This window comes from Dendrobates tinctorius, unplaced genomic scaffold, assembly GCF_039654945.1.
Source record: "Dendrobates tinctorius isolate UK_male_01 unplaced genomic scaffold, ASM3965494v1 ptg000016l, whole genome shotgun sequence".
Classification (NCBI taxonomy): Eukaryota; Metazoa; Chordata; class Amphibia; order Anura; family Dendrobatidae; genus Dendrobates; species Dendrobates tinctorius.
In genome coordinates, this window is record NW_027361684.1 from 47,963,137 (window position 1) to 47,974,523 (window position 11,387).

An 11,387-nucleotide genomic window follows, 5' to 3' on the forward strand; every position below is an offset into this window, starting at 1 on the left:
TGGATAGGATCAGGGGTCTGCAATCTGCTTAGGTACCAACCCCTTTGGTTTTCTGTGGCTTAGCCTGGACCTGCTCTCCTCCTCGGTGACCCATTCATAACACTCAACTATTTCAATAGTAAAAGAATCATAAGTGAAAGTGTAGGCCCCTTAAAAACATTGTGAGGAAAGAATGGTTGTAGATGATGAGGAAAAAGCTAATATATTAAGCACCTTCTTTTCCACAGTATTCACAACCTGCGCCGAACGCAACGTGTTGCATTTTGGTGCGGTCGCCGCACCGTCAAAACGACGCGGCGGCATCCGCATACAGCGGCACGGCCTGCGTACCGAATGCTAAAGATAGGGTACGCAGGCAGCCACATGCCGATGGAGGAAGAGCTGACCAGAGGAGGTGCGGCCATGGGTGGATCTTCACGGAGGACGTTCGCAGCTCCAGGGTACTGTGATACCTATGTGATATGTATGGTGTGTGCATGAAGAAGATAGGTATCCAGATTCCAGATTAGGTGATCATGAGTCTTATTGTTCACTTTTTGCATTTAATTCAGCACAAGTAGAGAAGAGCTAAACTTGACCGATACATGACGTGTTAGGAACACGGTGGTTTCAGTGAAAAACAACCACAATGCGCCTGTGTAACGAGCTGGCCACGAGCTCAAAGATTAACCACGCAGGCGCCAAGCATGAACGTGTGATATAAGCATTACTTGCAGAAAGTACTGCGCATGGTTGAACTGATATCTGATTATAAACAATATAAAACAAAGGGGACTTTCACTGGTAGGGAGGGACGTTTCCAGAAGGCTTTATGGACGCATAACTTCTGTGATGTTGTGTTAACTGGACGTTGCCTCTTTACCCGTCGAGTCCCCCGAGGGAGGAGTGATGCTACAATATCCGGTAAAAAACGAATTGATGCTTACTTTTCTCTATTTTATAGATGATGATAATGATCAATGTAATGTTAGACTAGTGCTGCTATAATTCATGTGCCTATAACACACATATCAAAGTGTTACCTAAGTCATTAATTACTTAAATGTTTTCTCATTACTAATAAAATATAAATTGTTTTACCGAAATAAAGACCTAGTAGTCTTTTTGCCTAATTAGTATATTAGTGAGCGCTATGTAAGTAAGGGGCTTGCCCCTCTCGAAGTAAAAATTCGGTAAGACAGGTACGCAAATGTGAAACTAGCCTTACTGGGTCGCTGTGAGCAGTGGGGTACCGCAGGGGTTGGGGTTGAGACCTATCCTCTTCAACATATTTATTAATGATCTGGTAGAAGGTTTACACCGTACAATATCGAGATTTGTTGATATTGCAAAACTATGTACACTGTGTTCCAAATTATTATGCAAATTATATTTTTCTCTGATTTTCCTAAATAGTCGGTACAAATGACAGTCAGTCTAATAAAAGTCATCACTTATTAGAGTATACATCGAATTTTATTGAAGAAACCTCCCAATGATAACAGTATAATCTCCAAAATGAATAAAAACTCAAATTGCACTGTTCCAAATTATTAGGCACAGTAGAATTTCTAAACATTTGATATGTTTTAAAGAACTGAAAATGCTCATTTCTGGAATTTGCAGCATTAGGAGGTCAGATTCACTGAACAATAAAGCTATTTAACTCCAAAACATCCTAACAGGCCCAGTTACATGTTAACATAGGAACCCTTCTTTGATGTCACCTTCACAATTCTTGCCTCCGTTAAACTTGTGAGCTTTTGGAGAGTTTCTGCTTGTATTTCTTTGCAGGATATCAGAATAGCCTCCCAGAGCTGCTGTTTTGATGTGAACTGCCTCCCAGCCTCATAGATCTTTTACTCCAAAGGTTCTCTATAGGGTTGAGGTCAGGGGAAGATGGTGGCCACACCATGAGTTTATCTCCTTTTATGCCCATAGCAGCCAATGACTCAGAGGTATTCTTTGCAGCATGAGATGGTACATTGTCATGCATGAAGATGATTTTGCTCCTGAAGGCACATTTCTGCTTTTTATACCATGGAAGACAGCTGTCAGTCAGAAACTCTATATACTTTGCAGAGGTCATTTTCACACCTTCAGGAACCTTAAAGAGCCCTACCAGCTGTTTCCCCATGATTCCGGCCCAAAACATGACTCCTCCACCTCCTTGCTGACATCGCAGCCTTGTTGGGACATGGTGGCCATCCACCAACCATCCACTACTCCAGCCATCTGGACCATTCAGGGTTGCTCGACACTCATCAGTAAACAAGACTGCTTGAAAATTAGGCTAAGTGCACACGTACCAGAACTCTCGCGGAAATTACCGTGAGAATTCCGGAATTCCGGTCCGCGGGAAAATCGCATTTTAAATTCCCGCGATTTTCCCGCGGAAAAACTAGCATTTTGCAAGCGTAATTAGCTTGCAGAATGCTAGCGTTTTCCAAGCGATCTGTATCATCGCTTGGAGAACTGATTGACAGGTTGGTCACACTCGTCAAACATAGTGTTTGACGAGTGTGACCAACTTTTTACTACTGAGGCCGCCTATGCAAGAAAAGCTAGTATTCTGCTACAGATGAATCTGCATAAGTTGGAAACTTGGACCGAAAGGTGGCAGATGCGGTTTAACATTGATAAATGTAAGGAATCAATACCACCATTACACACTGAATGGGAAACCCCTGTTAAATCTGACATGGAGAAAGACTTGGGGATCCTAGTTAATGATAAACTTATCTGGAGCAACCAGTGCCAGGCAGCGGCTGCCAAGTCAAACAGTATCATGGGGTGCATTAAAAGAGGTCTGGATACACATGAGAGCATTATACTGCCTCTGTACAAATCCCTGGAAGGATATAATAGAACTAGAGCGAGTACAAAGGAGGGCAACAATCTTCTGATACATTGCGCATTAGAAAGACGCTTTGCTCTACATAATAACTTCTTGGACAAATATAATAAAAAGTGGGAAGTATGGAATAAAACTTTTCTTACAAAAAACTAGTTTTGTTGTCACTGATGAATCCAGATAGGATCTTATTTTTCTTTTCTTCTGTTTATTTTAGATTTTAGACTTCAGATGTTAAGTTTTAGTTATATTCTTAGCTTATAGCTTTAAGATGCTTATGGAGTAATGGCTATAAATGATCACTCATTGAGTTTCCTATTGTATTTTCTTTTCCCTTCCCTTTCCTTCTGTATCCCATTTCCCATACCCTTTTTTCCTATGTTTGTTAAATTTGAAAATTTGAAATACCTTAATAAAATTTATTGGAAAACAAAGGAGGGCAACAAAAATACTGAAGGGGATGGGGGAACTACAATACCCAGAGAGATAAGCAAAATTAGGATTATTTAGTCTAGAAAAAAAGACGACTGACGGGCGATCTAATAACAATGTATAAGTATATAAGAGGACAATACAAATATCTCACCGAGGATCTGTTTATACCAAGGAAGGTGACGGTCACAAAGGGGCATTCTCTGCATCTGGAGGAGACAAGGTTTTTCCACCAACATCGAAGAGGATTCTTTACTGTTAGGGCAGTGAGAATTTGGAATTCCTTTCCTCAGTAGGTGGTGATAGCGAACTCAGTCAATGGGTGCAAGAGAGGCCTGGATGTCTTCCTGGAGCATAACAATGTTGTATCTTACAGTTATTAGATTCTTTAGAAGGGAAATTATACTTGATGGAATAGGCTGAACCGGATGGGCAAATGTATTTTTTTGGCCTTGTTAACTGTGTAACACCTTCTTAAAGCAAACATCACCAACCTCTGGTTAGAAAGGGCTCCTCCGTGGGTATTCTCCTGCAGGGGATGGTTTCAGGCTTGTATGCATGGCTCACCCCCATCCTCCTCCTTGTATGCATGGCTCACCCCGTCCTCCCTCTTGTATGCATGGCTCACCCCCGTCATACTCACCCTCCTCCGCACGTCGCAGCATCTCCCAAAATTGAACAACCCAGGTAATCGGTCAAAAGTTATTGAAACATAGACTTAGTCGTCAGGATTTGAACCTGCGCGGGGAAACCCCAATGGATTTCTAATCCATTGCCTAAACCACGGTTTACTAGAAACACTACCGGGTTGACCATACCCAACCCTCCTAGTCTCGTGCGGTACGTAACCTCCCTCTTGATTAGGTTAAACCTGTTCTCCCATAATAGTTGGAAGAACAGGCTGTAGATCCGTGTCCAAAGAGGTTTCATCAACATTCAGACACTGCCCAGGTATATTAACAATGGAAGCAAAAAACCCTTTCCCTCATGGTCAAGGTCCAACCCTTGCATTGGACTGCCTGACCTCAGACATGACCCAATCCGCCTCCTCTTTCGAGGATACAAAAAGGGAGACATCATTGTCGTACGCTGCCACCCTTAGATTGTCCCCCGGCCTTGCCCGGTCCATCCTGACTCCCACCAACAGTCCAGAATCCAGCCTCCCTAAAAGGAAATCAATTGCGAACACGTATAACAGTGGGCTTAAAGGACAGCCCTGGTGGACCCCAGAACCAACCTTCAAAAGGGTGACCAACCCAACCATTCACAAGTAGAAAGGGGCAGAGACTTTTCCGCAAGATCTTTAACCAATCAACAAACCTCTCAGGCAGACTGTACCTCAGAAGGACAGACCAAATGAACTTGTGATCCACCCGGTCAAAAGCCTTTGCTTAGTCTAAAGACAGCAAATACCCCTTCAAGTGACCCGCCCTGCTCTTCTCTTCTGCCTCCTGGACAGCGAGCACAGCCCTAAATGTACTGTGGCCTGGAACAAAGCAGTGCTGGGCTCCCCAAATGAAGCAGGAGTGCAAACTTCACCAACCAATTAAACAGCACCTTTGCCAGAACCTTTCGGTCCGTATCGATAAGTGCTATGGGACGCCAATTCTAAATACAGGACGAGTCTTTACCCTTCGACAGGATAATCAGGGCTGACCTCCTCATTCATCTGGGAAGAGTGCCCAAGGAGAGACACTTGTTAAAAACCTCAGTCAAGAAGGTGACCAAAGAGTCCATAAATGTCTTGTAAAACTCGGATGTTAAGCCATCAGGACCTGGCAATTTTTTTTTTTTTTTGGTCAGGAGCCCATCAATCGCCAGTCTCCCTTGCTTCTCCCTGATTGCCTCTGCCAAAACATGAAGAGAGGGGTCATCCCCTGTCTCAGGATTGGTTTCAGCCAGGAAATCTGACATCCCATCTTGATCCAGTTCCCGAAGAAGTGTGAGTAAAAGGACCTGACCACCTCCAGGATCCCTGATTGGGATCTGCTTAGGGAACCCATACTGTTGATCAGTCCTGTCACCATCTTACAATTTCAGTAGGGGTCGAGCTAGCAGTACCACCTGAAATACCTCTCAAAAACTAAAGATGTGTGCCTATCATACTGACACCTCTTGAGCAAAGACTTCACCCTGGTGATTTTCTCTTGGTCACCCCCAGTCGAGATGAGCTGCTTGAGTTTCCTCCTCAGAGCCTGATACAAACGATGCCTGTTCAGACTTCTGAGGCTCGAAAACTGACGGAAGAAACTCACCGCCCTCTCTTTGAAGATCTCCCACCACTCAGACTTACTGCTACAGAGATCCAAGCGTGGTACCTGGCTCTAAAGAAACTTCTGAAGATTGTCTCACCTCTGCTTCTTCCAGAAGGGATGAATTCAGCTTCCGTAGTCCTTTCCCCATCTGGGGAGTCTCTGTAACATTCAAGGAAAAGAAAATTAGACTGATCGGAGAACTCAATCTCAACGACTGACCCTGCTGAAAAGATGGCATCCTCCTTCAAAAAAACCCTCTCTATTCTAGACATACTGCTACCCCTATGAAAGGTGAAACCCCCTTGATCTGGGGTGTGTCGGATGTGGACATCCACCAGGCATGCTGCACTAGCTATGCTATTTAAGGTTATGCTACCATAATCCCCACTGAAGACCACCTGCCAACTTGTAAAAAGATAGGGCTTGATTTTCAGGAAGAAACATTTACGGTCCCACTTGGAATCTGTGCCATAGATATTAATGAGCCGAAGCGCCTGTCCCTTACTGAAGACATCCAAGACCAGGTACCTTCCCATTTCTACCTCAATCACTCCTTGGCATTCCACCGATGCGGCCTTTAAAAGGACCACCACCCCGCTATACGGCTTGGCCGCAAGAGACCAGTATGAGGGCCCACTCCTCCACTCCCTTTTGGCTTTATAAATGGCCCTCATGTCTGTTAGTCTGGTCTCCTGCAAAAACAAAATGTCAGCCTCAATTCGGGTGAGAAAATCAAAGGCCACAAATCTAGCCGCATCCAACTCTATGCTGGCGACATTAATAGATGTCAGAGTCGGTGGGGTGGGTTTCGCCATCATGAGTGATTAAGTTAGATGGCCTTTCTTTCCCACCCCTTACCCTTCCCCTTCCCCTCCGTAGAGGGGTCCGGCTCAACCCTCCTCATGAGGGAAACAGAAGTATCATACCACTCTTCTCGCCTTTGGGCTCCAGGGCAGTCCCCCTCCAGAGTAAACGGCGCCTTCCAGAGGACAGACTCTACCACCCCCAAAAGCCACTTGGGTGCCGCCCCCAGCCCCTCACCCCTAACCTCCGTCTCAGCAGAGTCGTCGAAGTGTTGGTACCAGTTGGGGAGGGTGATCAGAAGGGAGCCAGTGAGCCCTTCCTTAGGCATACTTACTGTTGGGGGACTTGGAAGGCTTTTTAACCTTCCCTTTTTTCTCCCTTCTTTTGGTACGCCTGCCACCCTATTTTAATATAATCTATTCATCCACAATTTTATACTGGAAGGAGTTGTCTGAATCAGCCAGGTCCTCCTCCATCCTCCTGATCTCTTCGCATACCTCCTCCTCCCCCAGGGCCTCAGAGACACTGGCTGTGGTCCCCCAGGGGGGACAGACATTACCCCAGTTGCCTGAGGCTCACCCTGCCCCTCACCCCAATGGTGCCTCTCCTCCTTCCTTTGATAGAAGGCTCTCTGTCCTCACCCCCACGGCGCCTCATCTGCCTCCTTTGATAGGTGACACCTTTGGCCTTGTCTTTCCTCACCGGCCCCTCAGCCCCTCTTGCACCGCCACCACCAGCCACAGCAGAGGTTGCACCACCAGGAGTTTCCCTCTCATGGCTCCCCCCCTGCCTGGCCTGCAGTGGCATTCAAAAAGGATTGAGGGCAGCGGCTATATGGGTGACCCAGATCACCACACAGATGCCACATAATGTCACCACAGGATGCGGCAAGATGATTCACCCCGCCACACAAGGCACATTTCTGCACTTTACAGCTTGCTCTGAAGTGGCGGAGATCACCGATCTTGTGGCAGACCTTCGGCTGCCCTTGGTAGAAGACCAGGATCCTGTCCCTTCCCAGGAACGCCGTGAAAGGGATGTGGGTGATGTACCTCCTGAGATCTTCAATTTCAACATGAAGGTCCAGCCCTCTGACCAGATGCCAAACTCGTCCCGGTTCTTTTTCCGGATTTCCGTGCCTTCCCCATAACGGGAAAGACACGTAAGGAAGTCCATGCCAGAAAGTGACTCATTACAGGTCAAAACGGTCACCTTCTTGATCCCATTCTGGCGAGACACCTCCTGTACAGTGAAGTCTCGCCAGCCTGTCTCTCCTTACCCAATCTTGTAATTCGACCAGAAGAGCTCCAGGCCCTCCGGTCGAACGAAGCTGACGTTGAAAATCAGGGTACCAAAAGGATGGGTCATTGCGAAGTTGTCCACTGCCCTGAAGCCCATCTTCAGGAGAGCTCCACCACCCTACTCCTGGGTGGGAAAGCTTCACCGCCCCTCCACTGAAGATTGACCACATTCCCCCTGGCCCGGCTGTCGGGAAGGACCATACTGTTTCTCTCTTGGAAGGCGGCCAAGCCATGTCTCCAGCCAGAAAGACAGATCCACCTCTTTTCCCTCTACAGTGACTGACCACTCTCCCTTTTTAAGGGTCTCCAGGAAATGGCAGTGCAAAACACCATTCCCGGAGCCCAGAGGCGGGGAAAGCCTCCCAAGAAATCCCCGGAGCTTCAGCTGCGACCCCCACAAAACTACAGGGACCCGCAGCTGGGCGGGTGGATGGATATATAAGGGGAAGCTGTGGGGATGGGAGCAGGAGGAGACTCCTGTTAGAGTGTTTTGGGCACAGCTAGATGTTTCACCCAGCATAGAAGTGAGTTTCCCCAACAACTGTGTGTTGCCCTGATATTGATGGTACACAGTTATATGATTAAGAGAATCAATCCTCTGCTCACCTTCCATCCCAATTTGTTCCATGTCCTTCTGTGATCCAGTGCCCTCATTAAGTGTGTCAGACGGGGCACAGCAAGCAGCTAGTGGCTGTGACTCACCAGCGTCTCCTGCACGCTGTGTGTGACACCCTGCAGTGCTGCTGCAGCGGCTATCTTGTAATGGCACCGTGTCAAGGCTCTGCTCACTGGGGACTTCCGGTACCTCTTTGCCGCATACAGGATCTCGCTGGGGACCCTCCTCTCTCCTCCTAATCACCTGGTGGTCTGAAGACGTGTCCCCGGGCTCCAGTGCAGAAACTTCACCCTATGTGCGAGCACCTGCCGACTGCCTCTGTTCCAGGGGGGATGATGGCGATGGTGCCTGGTCCGGTCTCTGTGCCCTGGTGAGGAAAGGCTCAATATCGCCCTGAGGGGATGCAGAACGGGTGGAGGACCGGGTCCTTGTCTTTTAGCCCCTGATTTGCCTATGCTGAGGTACTGGAAACGATTGCTAGGTGGATGGTGGTTAGGAGCAGCAGAAAGCACGTCTTCACTCGGCCATGTCCAGCCACGCCTCCCTCAGTAGTAATTTTTGACCACTTATGGGGTATTGATATACTCAGGAGAAATTGCACAACAAATTGTACTGTTTGTTCTCTCCTATTACCCCTTTAGAAAAATGCAAACTTGGGGTCAAAGCGACATTTTAGTGGAAAAAATAGTAGTATTTCATTTACTCAGCCCAATTTTATACAATTTTGTGAATCGCCTGAGGGTTAAACATGCTATTTCCCTAGAGAAATTCCTTAAGAGGTGTAGTTTACAAAATAGGATCACCTGTGGGGGTTTATGCTGTTTTGGCATGTCAGGGCACTTCAAATGTGACATAGTATCCACAACCTATTGCAGACAAAATAGCACTCATTCTCTTTCCAGCCCTACTATGCGCAGTCATTTTTCAACAAATATGGGGAACCTGCGTTCTTTAGAAAAATTGCACAACAAATGTTGGCATCCCTTTTCTCCAGTTACCATTGTGAAAACAACATTTTTGTTGGGAAATTGCGTTTTTTAATTTTCACGTCTCAACATTATAAAATTCTGTGAAGCCCCTGAGGGTTCAAAGTGTTCACCACACATTTAGATAAAGTTCTTGAGGGGTCTAGTTTTCAAAATAGGGTCATTTGAGGGGGGGTTATACTGTTTAGGCACCTCAGGGGCTCTCCAAATGCGGCATGGCGTCGGCTTTTGATTCAAGACAATTTTGTATTCCAAAAGTCAAATGGTGCTACTTCCCTTCCAAGCCCTGCCGTGTGCCCAAACAATAGTTTTTCCCCACATATGTGGTATCAGCGTACTCAGGAGAAATTGCACAACAAATTTTATTGTGCATTTTCTACTGTTACCCTTGAGAAAATGGAAAATATGGCGCCAAAGTAACATTTTTGTGGGAAAAAGTTAAATGTTCATTTTTTCCTTCCACATTTCATTAATTCTTGTGAAGCACCTGAAGGGTTAATAAACTTCTTGAACGTGGTTTTAAGCAGCTTGAGGGGTGCAGGTTTTAGAATGGTGTCACTTTTGGGTGTATTCTGTCACATTGACCTCTCAAAGTGACTTGAAATGTGAGGTGGTCCCTAAAAAAATGGTTTTGTAAATTTTATGGAAAAATGAGAAATTGCTGATCAACTTTTAACCCTTGCAACTTCGCAACAAAAAAAAATTGTTTAAAAATTGTGCTGATTTAAAGTAGACATGTGGGAAATGTTATTTAATAAATATTTTGTGTGATACCACTCTCTGGTTTAAGGGCATAAAGATTAAACATTTGAAAATTGTGAAATTGTTAAACGTTTCACCAAATTTCCGATATTTTCAGAAATAAACACAAGTCATGTTGAACAAATTTTACCACTATCATGAAGTACAATATGTCACGAAAAAAACACTCAGAATCAGTGGGATACGATGAAGCGTTGCAGAGTTATATCCTCATGAAATGACAGTGGTCAGAATTATAAAAATTGTCCCTGTCACAAAGGCAAAAACAGGCTGTGGCGCCAAAGTGTTAATACAGTTACTACTATGTTAATTTTCTGTAACCATAACGTATCTTACTCTTTATATATCTCCTCAAACTTTATTTGGCTTAAAAATAAATAAATAAAAGGTTTAAATGATTTCCTTTTTTCAACTTAAGAAAAAACTAAAAAGCAAATTTGGTATTACCGCATCTGAGAGTGTTATATATGGAAAGAAAAAAATATTTCAACCCTTAAGTTGAACTCCATAAAGGAGGGCAAAAAAGTGATAATTACACTAACCAATAATTAGATTTTCTGGAACGCATGAGAAAGGGCCACCTCCCAGGACAGGAAACCTGTGGATACAAAAAGGCAGAGCCTCCACCATTCCTCAGTGGTTTCTGAGAAAGAGGTCGCCATCATGTGTTTAATTTATAGAAAAAAATAATTACTGGTTAGTGTAATTATTTTTCTCCTTCACCCATGACCGCACCATGAGAGATCAGCAAAGGATTGTCCCTTAAGGGGGTTTTACACATAGCGATATCGCTAGCAATATCGCTAAAGCGTCACCGATTTTGTGACGCAGCAGCGATATTGCTAGCGATATCGCTATGTGTGATACTTACCTCTGACTAGCTCCCCCGCTGGCTATCGCTGATTGCGCGAGATTGTCCACGTCCATTTCTCGTCGGCTGCTTCCTGCTGGCGCCGACGAGCGACGCGTGGACGCGGGCGTGAGGACGTCTTCATCACCGCGTCTGAAAGGTAAGTAACGACCGCCGAGCGTCGCTGCATCGCTAGTGAGATCTGCCTGTTTGGCAGCTCACTAGCGACCAGTTAGCGATGCACCAGCAATCCTGACCGGGTCATATCGTGGTCGGGATCGCTGATGCATCGCTAAATGTAAAGGGGGCTTTAGAGAGTGGGACAATCGTATGCAACGCTTTAAGCCCAAAAGACAGATTAGAGGAAGGATAGATCCAATCCATATTGTTTGGAAACAAAAAATAGATGGAGACGACCACATGGAAAGTGCTCTATTGCAGGGTTCCCCAACTCCAGTCCTCAAGGCCCACACAACAGATCATGTTTTCAGGGTTTCCTTAGTATTGCTCAAGTGATAATTGCTTCACCTGTACAATACAAAGGAAAT